This window comes from Megascapheus bottae, chromosome X, assembly GCF_031878675.1.
Source record: "Megascapheus bottae isolate mThoBot1 chromosome X, mThoBot2.hap1, whole genome shotgun sequence".
Lineage (NCBI taxonomy): Eukaryota > Metazoa > Chordata > Mammalia > Rodentia > Geomyidae > Megascapheus > Megascapheus bottae.
In genome coordinates, this window is record NC_143547.1 from 12,818,154 (window position 1) to 12,839,699 (window position 21,546).

At 37.1% G+C, this 21,546-nt stretch overlaps 2 pseudogenes; both read left to right on the top strand.

Annotated features, from left to right (window-relative positions):
• Positions 1–7,731: 7,731 nt before the first annotated feature.
• LOC150040496 (AP-3 complex subunit sigma-1 pseudogene) lies at positions 7,732–8,263 on the top strand (annotated as a pseudogene).
• A 9,359-nt stretch (positions 8,264–17,622) lies between these two features.
• Positions 17,623–19,956, top strand: LOC150040497 (DET1 homolog pseudogene; annotated as a pseudogene).
• The last annotated feature ends 1,590 nt before the right edge of the window (positions 19,957–21,546 follow it).

Below are 21,546 nucleotides of genomic sequence, written 5' to 3' on the forward strand. Positions count from 1 at the left end.
TTCCAATTAAGGAACTCCAATTAAAAGCTCATTTCTGTAATTGAGCAGAGATGTAATCAAGCTTAAGGAAAAGCAGAACAAGATGTATGCAGTTTATTTAGGGAAATGGGCTGGGAGATTCTGATCATTAATGATAAAAATATTGATTGTGGTTCAATAAAGCCAGCATGCCCATATGATAGAAAAAATCAACAGAAAAATATGAAGGAGGTTTGGAAGTATGTAGGTTTCTAGATGAAGTGTTCCATTACCTTCCAAGTTTTCAAAATGTTTGGATCAAAATGTTTGGAAGCATAGATAGAAAGATTTATATTATCTTCATGTTTCACAAGTTAGGATCTGTAAAACCTATAGCCATTGTAGAATTTTCCAAAATTCTTTAGCAGGTTAAATCTAATTGAAACCACGGTCACTACTTTAGGTTACTTTTATCATCAGTTAGTGGTACAAGAACCTTTCATTTAAACATCGATTTATAGATACAGTGCATCTAGATCAATCACCTTGCATTTTCTCTCCCTTTCCCAATGCCTTCCTTTGAGTTTTTTTCCTTCCGTTTTTATATGTACATAGATTATTATGTCTGTCCCTGCTTATTTCATTGAATTTTACTTTGATTAAACTCAACATTCCTTTTTATTTATTTGTCTGATAAGATAAGGTCTCCTTCCTTCTCGCTTTCTATTCCTGGGTGCATGGGCTTCATTTTTGATGATTGGATCAACAAGATGTGATATTTATACACAATGGAATTCTATGCTGCCATCAGAAAGAATGGCATCGCTTCATTTGTAAGGACATGAAAGATTTGGAAATAGATCATATTAAGTGAAGTAAGCCAGACCCAAAGGAACAGAGGCTCAATGGTTTCCCTCATTTGTAATAATTAGTACAAACCTTGGACTCTCCTAGAATAGGATTACAATAGCTCAAAACCTAGATACATATAGCCATATAGGATGAAGCTAAATGAAAAGACCTCCAGGATATGGAAACAAGAGCTATATAATGTGTGATTGTTGTTCTTAATGTACTATGTTACCTCTCATCTCTTTTGTTGTTCCTTGGTTATTCTCATATTGTTACAGTATCTTAATTTGTAATCTGATATTTTGTATATATGTGTATTTGTATATTTGAAATGGGAAAGGGAAGGGGGAAAACAAGATGATGGGAGGGTTATGGGAGGGAAATGGGGACAAAAACATGAGAAAAGGTATCAATGTGTGTGAAATAATGCTCCTCCTACTTGGTGAATATAACTGTAACCCCTCTATTAATTACAATAAAAATATAAGGAAAAAGAGAAATAAGGTTAAGTGGGACAAGAATTGGGAGACATTGGGAGAATGATGAAGGAGGTGACACTGATCAAGACACATTGTATTCATGAAATGCTTTGTTCAATAACAACTTCTTTGTGCAACTACTTAAAGATAATAAAAAAATGAAACTTGCTCTTTCCAGATATTGCAAAACAATTTATTGCAAAGGTTTTATTTAATATTAACACTATTTAAATAAATGATCAGGATGTCAATTTTACTCATTTTGTAACATATATTTTGGAAAGTAAGCTACATTCTTTCAGGTTTGTTGACCAGATAATATTTTCCATAACACTCTGTCTCAGAAATGGTCAAGTAAATGTAGCTCTATTTGGCTTTCTAATACATGGACTAGGTACATGTTCAATAAGTTCAATAATTCAATAAGTTCAATAATTACTATATATTTTCATTTACAATTATACTTTGAGAGAAAATACTATCCAGGTAGAATAAAATTAAATTATACAAGTTGGTTAAGGGGGATTCATAGCACTTAAAAATTAAAACCACATCTTCCTTCAGTCCTCAAGTTGGAGTGCATTTTTTAAAATCATAATTTTAGTCTATAAATCTGTTGCAGTGCTTAGTTTAAACTTTAGATATTTTAATAAGACAAATCCAAAGATGTTCAGAATGAAGTTGCATAGTAATTATGTTACTGGTAGAGGTTATATAGAATCTTACAGTACATTCTTTCTGACACATTAAGAAAGGGTAAATATTTCAAGACAAAACTACTACTTTTCATATCCACATTTTCTCCACTGGATATAAGTTGGGAAAATACTGTAGCTCAGATTCTGCCTTTGGTACAAAGTTGATGCTAGCAACGAGAATGTGCAACCCAATTTAGATGGAATGTTTTTCTTTTTCTATCACATATATTAACAAATATGGCATTCTGGGCAACAATTCCAATTGTATGCAGATTTTTTCCGATTGGCTTCTAGTATTGCATTGGGAACACAACAGTGTAATTTATATAAATCTACCCCATCAGCACTACAGAGAATCGACTTCAAAACAATCTTGTCATCTGTTTTACTGTATTCTTTAGATTTTATATCACATCTGAAAAAAACTAAGTCACAGATTTATATAAAATATTAGAAACACATCAAATGTCAAATCCAAAAAAGAGAAAAGTTTATCTTCTCATTGAAAATCATACAAACATAAGCTTGGAACATACCTCAAATTATGGAGTGCTTGCTTTACAAGGCCTTGAGTTTAATCCCAAGTACCATGGGTTTAAAAAGTACAACCAAAAGCTAAATAGGCTGGAATAGGTAATAGATAATAAGTAATGTTAATTGCTTTTCTCTGGCTGTGAATTTCCAAAACATGGAAGGAGGAATTAATTTTGGCACTTAGCCCAATTATGTCTATAAAAGTATAAATTATATGCATTCATGATTTTGTTCTAACACTTTGAAATATTATCTCTCTATATATAAATAAACAAAATATGTTATTTAATTTAAATGTCAAGATAAAACAACTTACACAGTGAGCTTGCCAAAGCAAGTTATAGTTTGAACAAGTGGAAACAATGCAGTTAGAATGGATGGAATTATTTAAATACAGTTACTTGTACAAACATAAATGAATTCCTAAAACTAATATTGCACAAAATGACCAATTTGCCAGTAGATAATTATAGTCACATGAAATTTTTATGAAGATTAAAATTTCATAACCTTAGTCTACAGTGCTTAAGGAAAAATATATGTAGTTACTATGTAAGACATTAGTCAGAATAAACTGCATCTCAAGATATTATTTATCTGAGTAGGGGAGGAAAGAAAATGATTTCAAAGGGGTGTACAGGAAATTTTCATTAAAGTTTTTAGTTATTAATTCTAGAAGTGGGAGAATGATATATGGGCATCATTTAATACTTGCCAATTCTGTGTATGTCTAAAAGTAAATTTTAACAGAAAACCCTGAGTCTCCATACAACACTAATCCATTAAAATATTTGTATTTAGAAGGAAAACCTATTTATTCCTGATACACTATGATTGTTTCAGTTATCTTTTCTTCACATTAAATTATCCCCCAACTCAGAAATTCAAACAACCATTATGTTCGTACCAGGCAAATCCATTATCCTTCAAGCATTTTTTTCTCCTTATGGCTGAATTGGAGATTTTCTTACAGTGCAATTGCCTTATGCTACTGATTTCTTCCAAGTTGGACATTTCAAGTGGCGCAGTTTGAAGCTACAGATTTCATAATATCCAATACCATAAGTTACACATTTTTTCTCTTCTCAGTTTTATTGGATAGTACAAATTGAAGAAGACGGGCTGAGTGTCAGTGGCTCATGCATGCAATACTCAGCTACTCAGGAGGCCGAGAGCTGAGGAATACACTGTGAAGCCTCCCAGGCAGAATGATCACCATGAATTTTTTTTCTTTACTTTGGTCATGGGCTTCAACTCTGGGCCTGGGTTCTATCCCTGAGATCTTTAGCTCAAGGCTAGCGTTCTACCCCTTGAGCAACAGAGCCACTTCCCAAATTCTGGTGGTTAACTGAAGATAAGAGTCTTACAGACATTAGTGCCCGGGCTGGCTTTGGACAGTGATCCTCAGATCTCATCCTCCTGAGTAGCTAGGATTACGGGTGTGAGCCACTGGTACCTGGCCCCATGAAACTCAAAGTCAAATAATCACACAGACACTGGAAGCAATTTTTTGGGATATGGGATTACTGTTTTTAATTATTATTTTTCTTTTACTTTTCAATCATTGCCAATTTAAAAAAGGCAACATAAAAGTGTCTTACACTTATACTGGTTATGTTAGATCATAAAACATTTCTTTTTAAAAATTATTTATTGTCAGGATGATGTATAGAGGGGTCATTGTTACATTCATAAGGTAATGAGTACATTCATTCTTGAACATTGTTACCCCTTCCATGTATTTCTTTCCCTTTCCCTCCTCTGAACCCCTCCCAAGTTGTAAAGTTCATTTCCAGTATAATGTTTTGTGAATATCACTGTTCCACTGGCTCACCCTTTGTCCTCTGAGAACATTTCTTATTAAGATATGGTTACAAGTGTTTACAAACATGATATAATATGCTAATTTCCAAATAATAAAGTTACATCCAAAAATCAAAACATACAAATAGTTACACAAAACCTCTGTTATCTTCAACTATGTGTACCCATGTCCAAAGATTTGAAATTTGTCTCCCAAACTTTTTGCTGGCGCTGGTCTCAAACTAGCCCTTCCAACTTTTCCCCCCCTCCCCACCTCTCTCTTTTCTTTTTTAGTACTGGGGATCAAACCCAGGACATTGCACTTGCTAGGCAAGCACTTTGCCACTGAGCTACATACAGGTCACAACCAACTCTGTCTCTTTTATAGCTAGGATTATACGTATGGGATACAGGAAAATAGCTGAGAGTCATCTTTTCCTCTTATGAATCTCAGAAAAACTATTTCTACAAACACTTCATAAAGTTACATTACAATTTTGTTCTAGCCTCTTAATACTTTACAAAAAGTTTTCCCTTGAGTGCTTATTTTCTAGTCCTATTTCCATCCCCATATCTATTGTGTGCATATATGTATATATGCATATGTATGTGAGTTTGTATACATTCCTGTATAATTTATGCTTTTGTAAGATATGTATTTGGATTTAATTTTCTACCTTATTGTATGATCACACTTTTCTCATTGATTGAAATATATATTTATATCAATGCAATGTTGTACATATACAAAAATGTCTGATTTACAACATTGTTCTGCTATAATTATCTTAGATTTTGTAATAGCTAAGTCTATTGGTTCAAAATATACTGTAATCTGGGCATGAGTACCCATGCCTGCAAGCGTATCTTTTCAGGAGGCTGACATCTGAGGTTTGCTGCTTGAAGCCAGTCCAGGAAGAAAAGTCTTGCTTTAACCAGAAAAAAATCTGGTCATTGGTGGCTCATCCCTGTAATCCTGGCTACTCATCAGCCTGAAATCTAAGGACCTTTGTCCAAAGCCAGCTCTGGCAAGAAAGTCCATTACACTCTTATCTCAATTTAACCACCAGAAAGCCAAAAATGGCGCTGTGGCTCAAAGTGGCAGAGTGCTAGCCTTAAGCAAAAAAGCTCAGGGAAAGTGCCCAAGTTTGAGTTCAAGCCTCATAACCAACAGAGAGAAAAACAAACAAACAAAAAAACGGAGACATGAGGCTTCTTAGTTCATTTAGCAAAGTCCTTGAAATTTTTCTTTTAGAATTCCTTTCCTTTCAGTGTTATGTGGTAAAGATATGTGACCCAATTGTCAGTCAGTGCTATAAAAAATGAGTTTAGATCATTAAAGCATAGTTGACCTATCAAATTACTGTAGTAATTAGAATGACAGCTCCACTCATCAACTATGGAGACCACAGAATGTGAGGGAGAGAGAGGGGGGAGACAAAGGGAGGGAGGGAAGGAGGAAGAGAGGAACAGGGACAGGGAGAGTGGGAGAGTGGGAAAGTGGGAGAGAGAGTAAGAGAGAGAGAGAGAGAGAGGGAGGGAGGGAGAGAGAGAGAGAGAGAGAGAGAGAGAGAGAGAGAGAGAGAGAGAGAGAGAGAGAGAGAGAGAGAGAGAGAGAGCGCGAGAGCGAGAGCGGAGTAGAGGAAAGAAAAGGGAAGGGGAGCGAGAGTGTGGAAGGGAGAAGAGAGGGAGAATAAAGGGGAAGAAGTGACTAATTATGAGCCACAAATGTAAGGTAATCTTTTTACAAAAGTAGATAATTGATATACTGGATCTAGAAATAATCTGATTATGGTATCTGCCATAACCATATCCTTGAAATATTTGTATTGGCTTTAAGATAAAGTGGCAAACAGAAATTGGAAGAGCATATTTCTTGATGAGCATCTGAGACAGAATATTGAAAATGTCTGTTTAGAAGTTCTATTTCATATAATACACATGGAGAGATAAGTGAAAGGAGGTAGCATATATAGTCTAATTTACAACTATTTTGCATTTCCATTTACTCCAACGGACAAATATTCTCAACATAATATGCTCTAGAGTAAGCTCTTACTCATTTCAGTTCATTTATTTTTTGCTTTGGATATTTTTTGAATAGATTCTCATATTTACTCTCGAGTCAGCTAGGACCATGATCCTCCTACTTACATTCCTCATGTAATTGTGGTGACAGGCATTTATGGATGAGTCTTGTGATCATTTTGCCTAAGCAACCTTGAAATTTTATTTTAATTATTTATTTTTGACCGTCCTGGGGTTGAACTCTGGGCCTTGGTGCTGTACCTGAGCTCTTCAGATCATGGCTACCATCCTACCCCTTGAGCCATAGCCCTACTTTTGGTTTTCTGGTCGTTAATTGGAGACAATTATCTCCCAGTCTTTAATACACTGGCTGGCTTTGAACATTGATCCTCAGATCTCAGCCTCCTAAGTATCTAGGTATACAGGTGTGAGCAGCCAGGACTGATTGCAGCCTTGAAAATTAATCCTACAAATTTCTGCCTCCTGAGTAGCTAGTATTACAAATGTGAACCACATATTAAACAATTAATTTTTTTCCAGTCCTGGGCTTGACCTCAGGGCCTGAGCTCTGTCCTTGGACTTTCTCAAGGCTAGAGCTCTACCACTTGAGCCTCAGCACCACTTCTGGCTTTTTTCTATGTATGTGATACCGAGGAATCAAACCCTGGTCTTCATGCATGTTAGGCAAGCACTTTAACCACTAGGCCAAACTCCTGGCCCCTAAACAATTAATTTTATGTGTGTGTGTAAAGTTCATGTAAAACTTTTACTATACGTGTCTCAAATCCACAAAAATACCATCTTCAGGATATTTAAAATACAGTATTAAGGCAGAAACGTTAAAAACTTTACAAGAAGGAATAGGAGATACAATAGTCCTCCTTGGCGCAGGTCAAAACTTTCTTAATAAAGAACAAAAACACAACAAATTAAAAATAGCTTGGACAAGTGTGACTCCATTAAATTGCAGAGCTTCTGTATGGCAACAGACATAGCTAGCAAGTTAAATAGAAAGCCTCCAGAGTGGGAGAAGATCTTCACTAAGCATACAACAGACAAAGGCCTCATATCTAAAATATATCAACAGCTCAAAAAAATGAATCACTTCAAAACTAATCTCCAAAGAAACAACCATCCCATTAAAAGATGGGCCAAAGACTTAAAGAGAGTCTTCTCTGCAGAAGAAATAAGAATGGCCTATAGACACATGAAGAAATGCTCGACATCTCTGGCCATAAAAGAAATGCAACAAAAGAAGAAATGCAAATCAAAACAACTCTGAGATTCCACCACACTCCAGTTAGAATGGCTAGGATCAAGAAATCCAACAATGCCGCATCATCCCCGCCCTGGCCTCCCCAGGCTGGCCAGACCAAGCCATGAACAAGTCAATCCTCATCTTCAACAACCATGGGAAGCCCTGGCTCTCCAAATGCTACCAGCCCTACAGTGAAGACACACAGCAGGAGATCATCAGGAAGACCTTCCACCTGGTGTCCAAGAGAGACAAGAATGTCTTCAACTTCCTGGAAGGAGGCCTGTTAATTGGAGGCTCTGACAACAAGCTGATATACAGACACTATGCAACACTGTATTTTGTCTTCTGTGTGGATTCCTCAGAAAGCGACTTGGCATTCTAGACCTCATTCAGGTGTTTGTGGAGACATTGGACAAGTGTTTTGAGAATGTCTGAGAGCTGGACTTGATATTCCATGTGGACAAGATTCACAACATTCTTGTAAAGATGGTGATGGGGGGGATGGTGCTCGAGACCAACATGAACCCAGATTTTCACACAGAACGATGCGCAGAACAAACTCGAGAATTTGGAGGCTGGCTTGGCAGGTGCTCTAGCCCATGCCATTATCTGCTGTAAAGAACATGAATCTTCTCCAGTTAGAATGGCTATGATCAAGATATCTAATAACAACAGATGCTGGTGGGGAAGTGGCCAGGAGGGATCACTACTACACTGTTGGTGGGAGTGCAAACTCGTTCAACCACTATGGAAAGCAGTATGGAATTTGTTCAAAAGACTAAACATAGTGCTCCCCTATGACCCAGCAATTCCACTACTGAGCATTTATCCATTGGTCCAGAAACAAGGACATACTAGAGCCACTAGCACAATGGTGTTCATTGCAGCAGTATTTACCATACCAAAGATATGGAACCAACCCAGAAGTCCCTCAGTTGATGAGTGGATCAACAAGATGTGGTATTTATACACAATGGAATTCTATGCTGCCATCAGAAAGAATGACTTCACACCAATTGGTAAGGAAATTGAAAGACTTGGAAAAAATCATATTAAGTGAAGTAAGCCATACCCAAAGGAACATATGCTCAATGATTTCCCTCATCTGTAATAATTAGTACACATCCAGGACTCTCCTAGCAGAGGATTACAATAACTCAAACCCTAGATACATAAGGTTATATAGGATGAGGCCAAATTAATGGAGGTCCAGGACATGGAAACAAGAGGTTAATTATGAGTGGCTGTTATTCTTAATGTATTCTGTTTTTCTCTCTTCACTTGTGTTGCCCTTTGGTTAATCTCATATTGTTATATTATCCTACTTTGTTACCTGGTATATTATATAGATGTTTACTTGTTTATTTAAAATAGGAGGGAAAAGAGGGGAGGGGGTGGGAGAAAGGTTATGGGAACAAAAATACCCTCTATCTGGTGAATATAACTGTAACCCAACTATACATTGAAATTAAAAATTATTTAAAAAATAAAATACAATACTCAATTTTATATGGTAATCATTTATTTCCTCTCCTACATCTACATAAATTTTATAATTTAAAACATTAGCTCAAAAATAATTGCTTTATGAGATTTGATATATAAATGGAAATTTTTAAACAGACAAATAATATTTATATCTCATAGTTTAATATGTATTCTTATATGACAGTTAAACATTTATCATATCCAAGAGAAATGTTGAAAATATTTCTTCCAATAAGAATGCTGATGTGTCATGAGTGGAATCTTGGGAGTAAAATCCAAGTACCTACATGTATAATTGATCTAAATATACTTTTTGCAGTGACTAAAAAAAAATCCAAGTTTTTGAAGATGTATGTACATGCATCATAGAGGCATGCAATACCATCAGTACAGTGAAGAGAATATGTGAAAGAATGAATAAGTATAGGACTTCCCCTCAAATTTCTTATCTTTCCCAATGATTACTATTGCCACTATTGATATTATTATATTGATATTATTATAACAGGAAGTTTATTTCCAAAGCGCTTTTCTATCTATAGACAAAAATGATGCCTATCTACCTCACAATTTGGTGAGCAGAACGTAGACAAAACCAAAAGTAATTCACTAGCGAAAAATCTGTAGATATTTGTTCTCAAGTTTGTGTAGGAAAGCACACATAGTGAAGAACAGAGTAATGAAATAATGAAAAGGACGGAATGAAACACTGTTCCATATGTAGAATCATTCACTGAATCTGATAATTAAGATTAAGAATATGGGAAAAGAGATTCACCTCTTGGGAAGATATGACTAATTATGGCCCAAAAGAATAATGAATTTCTTATGTATTCAGAAGCACCTGAGGAAACTGTTACATATAAGGTAAGATCCTGTCCTATATAATTTGTGCTTTGCGACTGTGCTATTTTTTCTTTTTGCCAGTCCTGGGGCTTGAACTCAGGGCCTGGGCACTCTCAAGGCTAGCACTCTACCACTTCAGCAACAGAACCACTTCCAGCTTTTTTTGTGTATGTAGTATGGAGGAATGGAACCCAGGGCTTCATGCATGCTAGGCAAGCACTCTACCACTAGGCCAAACTCCCACCCTCTGTTTAAAGAGCATTTTGGAAGGTTTGCTGAGAGTTGGAAAATTTACAGTGCCTTTACTTAAAGTGATCTTACCGTATCTTTCGCCCAAATGACTCCCAACTCTGCAATGAGTATCCAAAAAGATTTTAAAGCAAAAAGGGTATCTTTGATTGGTTTTTGTAGTAAGAGATCTTTCCAATTATGTCATATATGAGTTACTTTAAATGCAAGGACAGTAAACCACCTCACAACACTTTGAGAGAGTAGCTGAACCTAATCCGGCAGGACAAAGTTAACAGAGACTTCCTAGAAAATTCTAAAGTAAAATAAAAAAGAAAATTAAAAACCCCACAAACGCTTCATTAGAATATGAGACTTCAAATTTGGAAATAATGAAAACAAGGAAGTAACATCAAACACAAAGTGATACATTACTAAAATGATCACAGAATTTTAACCTGTGCAGCTGATAGCTTGATTTCTTAGATGGAATGATTCTTTCTAGTTTACAAGTTAGGAAAATAATTTATATACCATTTTTGTCTCCCATGTTTACATATTGACTCACAGGGCATAAACTTGCCTATACTATTTGTTTTTATCATCAGATTTCCTTAGGTCAGGAAAGCCAGAGCCCAGGACAGTAGTGATAGTCCCCATAGTGACGTGGTGACAGAGCTCAATAAGTCTTCCTCCAGTGTACATTGAAAATTACCCTCTGTGTTTTGTAAGCATGATTGGTGTCAGCTAGTCTTCCCAGAGGGTCATCAGAACACAAAGCAGAAAGCTACAGCTCAGTGCATTTAGGGAGATGTATGAATTGCCCAGTAAGAATAGCAATCAAAAGTCTAATGTATCTGTCTTTAGAGTTAAAACACAAAGGATGTTGGAAACAATTTGAAACAGTACTCCTTCCTTAGGTTTGCCATGAAATAATTTTTGGGTAAACTGAATGAGCTTTGACTTGAGCTTGAATTAGAATACTCTAAGAAAGTTCCATGATAAAGCATAACACTTTCTCTAATGAAATACTAAAGAAAGAGAATTTTTTTGCCTGGGCTTCAACTCAGGGTCTGAGCACTGTCCTTGGGCTTTCTCAAGGATAGGGACCTACCACTTGAGCCAAAACACCACTTTTGGCTTTTTTTTCTATGAATGTGGTATGGAGAAATACTAGGGAAGCACTCTACCACTAGGCCAAACTCCCAAACCCCCGGCCCTAAGAAAGATAATTTTTACGATGATTCCTCTTAATGTTTGTCACTGAAATTGGAACCCAGTCCATGCCAGTTTATTAAAGGGCCAGCAATCAGATAAAATCAATTAATTTGAATAAGCTGTATCTCATATTTATTTGATATAAACTTAGAAACTCTCCTGTAGGACAATCCTTGACAGCCTTAAGTCTTCCAGAGGTGACTTTAACTTTTTTTCCCTTTGAGACATTGCATTTTGAACTCTAGGCCTTGTGCTTTTACTGGGCTCAGGGCTGATATTTCACCACTTGAGCCATGCCTCTATTTCTGGCTTTTGGGTGGTTACCTGGAGATGAGTCCCTGATTTGTCTGCCTGGGCTGACTTTGAACACTGATTCTTAGATCTTAGCCTCCTGAAGATGTAGGATTCTAACCTGAAAGTTCCTTGGCCATTGTTCCTAGAAATTTTAACTTTGGTTATCAATCCTAAATATTACTATATAAAGACTATCATATCTTGCATCATTGATAGCTCCTCAAGAAGTAAGGCAATATTCCCAATTCCATATTAAGATGTGTCTGACTAGTTAACACTTTCCTTGTATTCAAAAGCTCCTATATCAGAAAGCCAGAATAGATGCACCCTACTAAGGAAATTGAAAAAGAAGAGAGGAAGAGACTTTGAATATAGGAAACTTGCAAACTCAAATAACATTTGATATTATTTGTAAAGGTTTCAAAAATTGACTTCTCAGCTGTTAAGACTAAAGCGACATTAAAAACAAAGAATTTGCAGAGCACATTGGCCCATACCTGTAATCCCAGCTAATCAAGAAGCTGGGATCTTCAAAGCCAGTCAGGGCACTAAAGAACGTGAGACTCTTATCTCCTATTAATCACTAGAAAATGCGAAATGGGACTGTGGCTCAATCAGTAGGTCGGGAGCCTTGAGCTAAAAAGCTCAGGGACAGTGCACAGGCCTAGACTTCAAGCCAAATGTCTGTCAAAAAAAAACAAAAAATGAACAAATGAACAAAAAAACAAATAATTTCAGACCTAACAATGCATGTAGCAAAATACCAGTTATATATGTCTTGGGAAAATATGTATTTATAAAAATATTATATATTTATATAAATATAAACATATAAATAAAAAATAAATGTTTTGTAATCATATATGCCTTTAAAATATATACATATAATATAAATTCTATATACATATATATGTATATATTCTAGGCTCAGTATTAAAGACTTACGAGAGTAGTTGTAGTTTTTCTCCCTTCGTTCTACCTCTACATTATTACATATGTGTGGCATAAAATGCCACAGTTTATGGGCTTATATAATTAATATATATCCAAGTTATCAATTGAAGAATAACTACTAGACTTACGGTTTAACATTCTTCCTTTTTTTAGTGCCAGTCCTAGGTGTTTAACTCAGGGCCTGCATATTGTCCTTGACCTTTTTTTACTTAAGGCTATTGATCTACCACTTAAGCCATTGCTCAATTTTTGGCATTTTTTGGTTAACTGGAGATAAGAGTCTCTTGGACATTCCTGCAGGAGCTGGTTTTTGATTTGTGATCCTCAGATCTCATTCCTATGTAGTTAGATTACAGGTGTGAGCCACTGACATCTAGCTTCCTGGGTTAATATTGTTAAACTGATTCAAGTGATCTGTTAGGAAAACTTGAGAACTTCACAGTGTAGTGTTTCTCATGTATAGCTCTATCCTCTAGTTTCATAAGTTCCTCATTAGACATGTTAGCCATAGGTCTTCAAATGTCCAAAATGATCTGTGGCAATGAGTGAAGAATGTTTTGCCAATAGGAAGTTTCTGAGATTGATATGAGTTCCAACACAACTATTTTTGTCACATTGTTCAGTCACTTGATACCAAAGAAAATTGACTGAATTTATATGTGGTTATCATTTAAACAACAGCAATCAAACCATGAAAGATAAGGAAATATACATTTTTTCTGAACCCTCATCAAAACATTTTTTCCTTCATTAAAAGAATTTAATCATTGGTGAATGAAGTAATCATATCCAAGCAAAAATGTTTATATCCTATAGGTAGAACTAGTTCTGAAGTCTCTAAATCATCAAGTTGACTCTATAAATACAGATTGTAAAAATGATCAAATTGACTGTGTCCTTTGTTCAGGCGATTTTTTAAATATATAACTTCTTTGTGAAGATATAACAATAGAGTGGGTTTCTCCTTATAATCAGTTTAGGCAAGGCTATCTTTTAAAGACTTGTTTTGTATAGCACCTAGCCCATTACTGAAAGCTAGGACTCAGAAGCTAATTGTATTTGCATTTACAGAAACTCTCCCAGTGGGCTTTAAAATGAAGAAGCTAAGAGATAATTATATTACTTTTGGCATGGTAAAGTAAATAAAGAATAGGATATGAAGCTGTTTGCAGTTACAGATCTCAGTCTCCTGAGAAGCTAGGATTACAGGTGTGAGCCACCACACCCAGCTTGGATATTTCTTGTGTCAGAATGATGCATATCATATTTCAGACAAAGAGTAAATATCTGTTGAATTAAAGAATTAATATATTTAAATATTGTACACATATATTATAATAGGAATAATGTTATGGTTCATTGTTTTTTTAAATACAATAAATATAATTAAATGTAAAAATTAGGAAATGAAATTCAATAAAAGTATGTGAAATATTAGAAAATCTTGGTATATATTTTAAACAATATTATTACACACACTAGGAAAGTTCATTACTCTTATCCACAAAGGTATTAAAATAGTAAATATTGAATTTATTCTTAGCCACTATGTGAAAATTTCACTAACACATCTATAAAACAACCTTCTTGAAATGAAATTAATAACAGAATATACACAATGACAGACATGGTATATCAAGGTAAGGTTAAGAGGGAAATATTGTATTTGTGTATGTTTGACCTGAAGGTCTGGATACTATTCTTCCATTTTCTTCACTCAAGGCTCTATAATTTGAACCACAGCTGTGCTTCTGGCCTTTTTCGGTGGTTAATTGGCATCTCACGGATACTGCTGTCCAGGATGGCGTTGAGCCATGATTCTAAGATCTCAGCCTTTTCAGTAGCTAAGATTACAGACATGAGTCACTGGCACACAATTTAAGACTTTTTTTGTGCTAGTATTGGGGTCTGAACTTAGGGCCTAGGTACTATCCTTGAGCTTTTGTGCTCAAGCCTAGCACTCTACCACTGGAGACACATTTCTACTTCCTTTTAAAATATAATTTTTTAGTATTTTTCAAAGTATTAAGTTTTGACTGTAAGGTTTATAGTTTGCTAAACTTTAAGGCTCTTATCCTGCTCAGTTTTGGCTAGTTATTTTTGAGATAAAATTTCAAAAACTTTTCTGTCTGAGCTGGCCTCTCGACTCAGATTCTAGGCTAATAGGCCTGATCCAAACTCAGCTATTTTGTTTTTTTCCTTTTGCTGGTCCTGCAGCTAGATAACTGGGCCTGGGTGCTGCCCCTGAGGTTCTTTTGCTCAAAGCTAATGCTCTACCACTTTGAGCCACAGTGCCCCTCCCTGATTCTTCTGAGTAGTTTATTGGAGATAAAGAACCTCATGAACATTCCTGCCCAGGCTGGCTTTAGACTTCTATCCTCAGTTCTCAGGGTCCTGAGTAGCTAGGAGGATACCCCAGAATCATGTTATTGTTAATAATATGTCAAATTTTTAAATCATAAGAACTATCATTTTATCCTAGAATTCAGAAACCCAAAAGGACTGCCATTTCCACACTATCAATGGGACAAAAATAGTGCTAACTTTAAAATTATAAATTTTCTTGACACTGGGCCGGGAGTTTGGCCTCGTGGTACAATGCTTGCCTAGTATGCACAAAGACCTGGATTCGATTCCTCAGTACCACATATATAGAAAAGATGGAAATGGTGCTGTGGCTCAAGTGCTAGCCTTGAGAAAAGCCCAAGGACAATGCTCAGGCCCTGAGCTTAAGCCCCAGAACTGGCAAAAAAAGAAAGTTTTTCTTGAATCTATCAGACATACAAAGCTTCAGAATAATCAATAAGTCTAAACTTTGGGAAAGTTAGGAATATCCTGGATAACAAGCACCAACAACTTATAGCAGAATATAGGAGGAAGACAGAGCTGTCATATAAATGGCTAAAAAGAACTTAAATATCTAACAATGTTCCAAAATTTAAATGTGGGATGAGGTGAGGCTATGCAGTACCTGAGAACTGCCAATACAAAGGGATATTGCTTAAATACAAAGGTCTTTTTCCAGAGACTTTATTAAGAGCTTAATAACAAGATAAGAAGAAAGCTGAAGATTGGAGAAAACATCCATTGGAGGGAAAAATCAAAATAGTTCATCATGTCAGTATAAAGACACAAAATAATGTTATCACCAACACTGATGCTGGAAAATACCTGAAAAAATTCAACATCTATTTGTGACTTAATAAATAAAAAATTTCACAAGAAACTAGGGAAAGAAGCTGGATACCCATGAGTCATATATGTAATCATAGCTACTCAGAAGACTGAGAACACAGGTCAGTGCCAGTCATCCACAGAGAAAAGTCCTGGATACTCTATTTCCAATTAATAAGCAAAACAGTGACCATAAAATTGGAGTGATTTATATAACTGCGACACTTCTGCACACGTTCCTTACAAAAATTAAAATAAGAAATTACAAAAAGATATATAAAATAAATAAAGACCATTGCACAATCACAAAAGAATGATAGCTCATAGTTCGAAAAACATTTAATTAAGGAAAACAATGCTACAGGAATGGCTGGTGTAAGGAATGATGGTTGAGTGTCTGCCTAGCAAGTGTGAGGCCCCTACTTAAAACCCCAGTACGGGAAATTAAAATAAAACACCAAGGGTATAGAAAGAAAATCCCTCTCCTACATAAAGTCCACTTTAAAAGTTTAGTGTAATGATAAGTGATTAAATATTATCACAATATTCATATTCGTTGTTGAAACAATAAATGCAAAAAAACCCCAAGGAACTTATAGTTGACTTTAAAAAGATCTCAAGATAAACAATACTGAGAAATGAAATATCTATTAACATATTGGCTATGAACATTTTGTTGGTGCTTGAACTCAGGGCCTGGCTTCCTTGGCTCAAGACTGGTACTTTACCACTTGAGCCATAGCCCTACTTCTGGCTTTTTCTGTGGTCAACTGGGGACTTGAGTCTCTTGAATTCTTTTGCCTACTGTGGTTTTGAACCTCAGTCCTTAGATCTCAGCCTCCTGAGTAATTACAACAACAGATGTGATCCACAAACGCCCAGCTGAACATTTTTTTTTAATTAGAACGTTGGGACTTGGTGTCTACTCAGAAGAGGAGATCTGAGGTTCACAGTTTGAAGCCAGCCTGGGCAGGAAAGTCTGTTAAGACTCAAAAATACACACACACAAAAAAAAAAGGAAAGAAGAGAGAGAAGCAGAGCTGTGCTAAAGTTGAGCATTAGCCTTAAATACAAAAGCTCATGAGCACTGAGACCCTGAGTTCAAGCCCCAGAACTGGCTAAATAAATAAATAAATAAGAAAAAAAAGAAAGCCCAAACCAAAAATCCAATAACCACGACAAAAGTAACACTTTAGGTGAGTGGCAGAAGAATGTACTTGTGGAACGGAAGTTAAAGCAGATTGAGGCTCGTAGAACGGAAGTTGGAGTTTGTTGAGGCTCATAGAACGGAAGTTGGAGCTTGCTAAGTCTCACAGAAAGGAAGTCGGTGCTTGTTGAGGCTTGCGGATTAAAAGGTGAACTTGTTGAGGTGGGTAGAGCGGAATTTGGAGCTTGTTAAGGCTCGAAGGGCAGAATTTGGAGCTTGTTCAGACTTGCAGGTTAGAGATTGGAGATTGTTGAGACTTTTAGGGCGGAAATTGGGGCTTGTTGAGACTTGTTGGGTGTAAGTTGGCCCTGGTTGAGCTCGGAAAGCGGAAGGTGGCGCCTGTTGAGGCTCGGAGAGCGGAAGTTAGAGGCTGTTGAGGCTCGGAGAGCGGAAGTTAGAGGATGTTGAGGCTCGGAGAGCGGAAGTTAGAGGCTGTTGAGGCTCGGAGAGCGGAAGTTAGAGGCTGTTGAGGCTCTGAGAGCGGAAGTTAGAGCTTGTTGAAGCTCAAAGAGCGAAAGTTAAAGCTTGTTGAAGCTCAAAAGGGCAGAAGTTAGAGCATATTGAAGCTCAAGGAGCGGAAGTTCAAGCTTGTTGAAAAGAAGTTAAACGGTGCAAACGGAGAAGGCATTCGTGGAAGCTGTGACGGAAACCATGGCAGCGGTGGAGCAGGGCCTGTGGGAAGTGCTCTCACATCAAGCAAAATCTGACAAAGATATAATAGAGTCTGGTATTTCCTTCATTAAACCTCAAAGAATCAAAAATCAGAACATTGTTCACCGTTTGGAGCGCCGGAGAATCAGTTCAGGCAAGGCCGGTGCCCACTGGCATCAGGTTCGACTATTTTATCAGAACGTCTTTCCCAACTTCACAGTTGTTGATGTGGATGAGCCTCCATGCTTCTTGCATAAATTTTCACCTGATGGCCTCTATTTTCTTGCTTTTTCATCTGACCTGACATCGCTTCAAATCTATAGGTACCGGGGCTGCCAGGCAGCGGGGAACCTGCTGCAGGGATACGAGGGGGAGATCCTGCCCAGAGGCCGTAGGCAGCCTTCACTCAGCCTCCAACGCCTGGTTTTTGACTGCTTTTTTGTCTTGCTCCACATTAGAAAGCTTACAATTGTAGGTGAACATCTGGACCTGGACTGTAGCATCTTCACTAATGACAGCAAGTATGTCATCGTGGGCTCCTCTTCCTATGTCCCATATGAACACCATCGTCCTTTCTATGAAGTATATTGGAACCGTGAGTCACTAACATCCCATCCATTGTTTCCTATAGAGAACTATACTCTCTACATTATTGACCTCCGCACTGGCCGCTTATGTGATAAGCGAACATTTAATTGTGATAAAGTGATCTTGACACACAACCAAGGACTGTACTTGTACAAAAATATCCTAGCCATTCTGTCATTGTTGCATCAGAACATCCGTATTTTCCAGGTGACTCCTGATGGAACTTTTATCGACTTGCGGACCATTGGCCGCTTCTGCTATGAGGATGATCTGCTCACAGTGTCAGCTGTTTTTCCTGAGATGCGTCAGTCACATCAGGACCTGACCAGTCTTTACAGGGATACTTTCATTGACTGTCTGAAACACCGGATGCTTGTGTACCTTTGGCGCCAGGCAGAGCGTCGTGGTAATTCAGTAGCCAAGAGGAGCTTCTTCCGGTACTTTGACCAAATGTTGAAGCTGCGCATGTGTCAACTGCAGCTTCTGGATGAAAACCATCTGCTAATCAAGTACACAGAGAACTTGATGACACTGGATGTCACAAATGCATCCCAGGCAACTGTCTTTGTGGTGTACAATATGGTGTCAACCGAAGTCATGGCTGTGTTTGACAATTCATCAGATGAACTTTTGGAACTCTTTGGGAACTATGATCTATTGCAAGATGCTACTCCACACAGTGAAATTCAGTTTACTTGCTCATCTTCTAGCACCAATTTTGAAAGACCAATCATTCAACACAAGTTCAAAGACACAATTATAAATGAAAGGTATGGGGAACAGGGGGAGTCTGGGCACTGGCTACTGGGTCAGTTCCCTTTCTGTTACAGCCCCTACCTGGATATGACTCTCTTTAGCTATGATAGCAGGTCTGTATCAGTCATGGAGCGGCCCAAGACTTATGAAGATCACCCTATTAGGTTTTATGCTCAAGACTCTGGTCTGCTTAAGTTTCAAATGCAGACAGGCTTAGTGGGCCGCCCTATTAACCATAATGTGCAACATCTTGTTTCCTTCATCTTTCATCCTTCTGAACCGTTTGCTATTTCTGTGCAGAAGTCTAACACAGAGTATGTTGTTAATTTCCATGTGCGACACAACAGCACATAGGTGCCTCACCACAACTAACTAGCCTTGTCTTCCAGTCAGCTTTCCTTTCCCTTTTTCCTTTCCTTTTCCTTTTCTTTACCTTTTACTTTCACACAAGAATTTGTTTGGGTATTTATGAAATCTTTATTCAAATTTGCCCAATCTAGAAGCAAAACAACCTTTACTGGAAAAAATACATAAGCCATATATCCAACAATTAAAAATAAACAATTAGGGAATCTATGACTCTTGCCTGTAATCCTAGCTAATAAGAAAGATGAAATGTGAGGATCATGGTTCAAAGCCAGCCCAGAAAAGAAAGTCCACAAGACTCATCTCCAATTAACCAGCAGAAAATGGAAAGTAGTGGAGCACTTGCGTTGAGCAAAACAAGCTTAGGAACAGTGTCAGGCCATGAGTTCAAAAAGGACAAAAAAATAAAAGGTGAATAATGAATTCTTATTTAGCAGAATAGATACTAGGATCTTATAGGGCTATGACCATATGGGTGGTTTCCTCCGGAAAAGACTTACCTATTGCCCTGTGGATATGGTAACTGCTGCTGTTTCCACACGTGGGAAAGTTGACTTTAGAATTAGATAAGACAACAATAAAACCAAAATTATGGGTTATATAAATCTGAATTAGCTAGGTGATGGTGGCTCTCATCTGTAATCCTAGTTATTCAAGAAGCTGAGATACAAGTTTAAAGCTAGCCTGCCTAGGAAAGTCCAAGAGACTCTTCAATTAATCACCAGGAAAATGGAAGTGGTGTTGTGGCTCAACGTGGTCAAGCACTCACCTTGATTAGAAAACCTCAGAGAGGGCTGGGAGTTTGGCCTAGTGGTAGAGTGCTTCCCTAGCATGCACGAAGCCCTGGGTTTGATTCCTCGGTACCACATACATAGAAAAAAGCCAGAAGTGGTGCTGAGGCTTAAGTGGTAGAGCTCTAGCCTTGAGAAAGTCCAAGGACAGTGCTCATGCCCTGAGCTCAAGCCCAGGACTGGCAAAAAAAAGGAAAGAAAACCTCAGAGACAGCATCCATGCCCTGAGATCAAGCCCCATGACCAACAAAAAAAAGTTAATTAGGTAAGCACCTGTAGTTCATGCCTATAATCCTAACTATTCAGGATTATAGCTTGAAGCCAACCCCAGGGAGGAATGTCTGTGAGACTATTAGCTATAGTTAACCACCTAAAAAACAAGTGGCTCAAAGGGGTGTCGTGCTAGTGTTGAGCAATAAAGCTCAAGAATAGCACCCAGGCCCTGAATTCAATCCCCATTAACAACAACAACAGCAACATCGGAATAATTTTTAAAAATTACAGTATATTGGGAATGGGAATTTGGCCTAGTGGTAGAGTGTTTGCCTAGCCCTGGGTTCAAGTCCTCAGTATCACATAAAATCAAATCTGGAAGCGGCACTGTGGCTCAAGTGGTAGAGTGCTGACCTTGAGTAAAGGAAACTCAGGGACAGTGCCCAGGCCCTAAGGTTAAGCCCGAGGCAAAAAAAAGTCCCATTATATTAAATGTAGATAGTCTGTCTCCAAAGGCCACACATTTCTGATTCCACTTACAAAATTCTGAATCTAGTTACCCATTTTAGAAAGGGTACAAAAATTATAGGGATTAAAAAATAGACCTGTGGTTTCCAGGTGCCTAGTGAGGAATTGACAAAAAGGGGTCTGTGGTGATATAGTAGTCTGTTTTAGATTTAGTAGACAAAGTAATCTATTTCATAATTATAGTGGTGGTTACATTAATGCATACATTTGTTAAAATTATAACTATTTAGAAAAGAGTTAAGTTTTTTGTGTGTAAACAATATCTTAGTGTTATCAATTAAGTTTATTTTAAATTACAATAAAAATTACAATTGTATTCTCATCCCCTAACTATAGTCAAAAATAATTGTTTTAGCAGTGTAACTCACAAACACTATGTTGAAAATGAACTCTACAACTTCTGGGGGTGGGAGGAATAAATTGGGAGAAAAGGACAGTAGAATTGATACTGTTCAAAAAGAAATGTACTCATTACCTGACTTATGTAACTATAACCCCACTGTAAATAGTCTTTATAATAAAAAATAATTGTTGTGAAAATGAGGTTACAAAACATTTTGTTCTAAAGTTGTGCTTTATCTCAAATATGTCTATTAATATATTCTGGAGTTTCTTTTTCTTCTGAAATGATCCA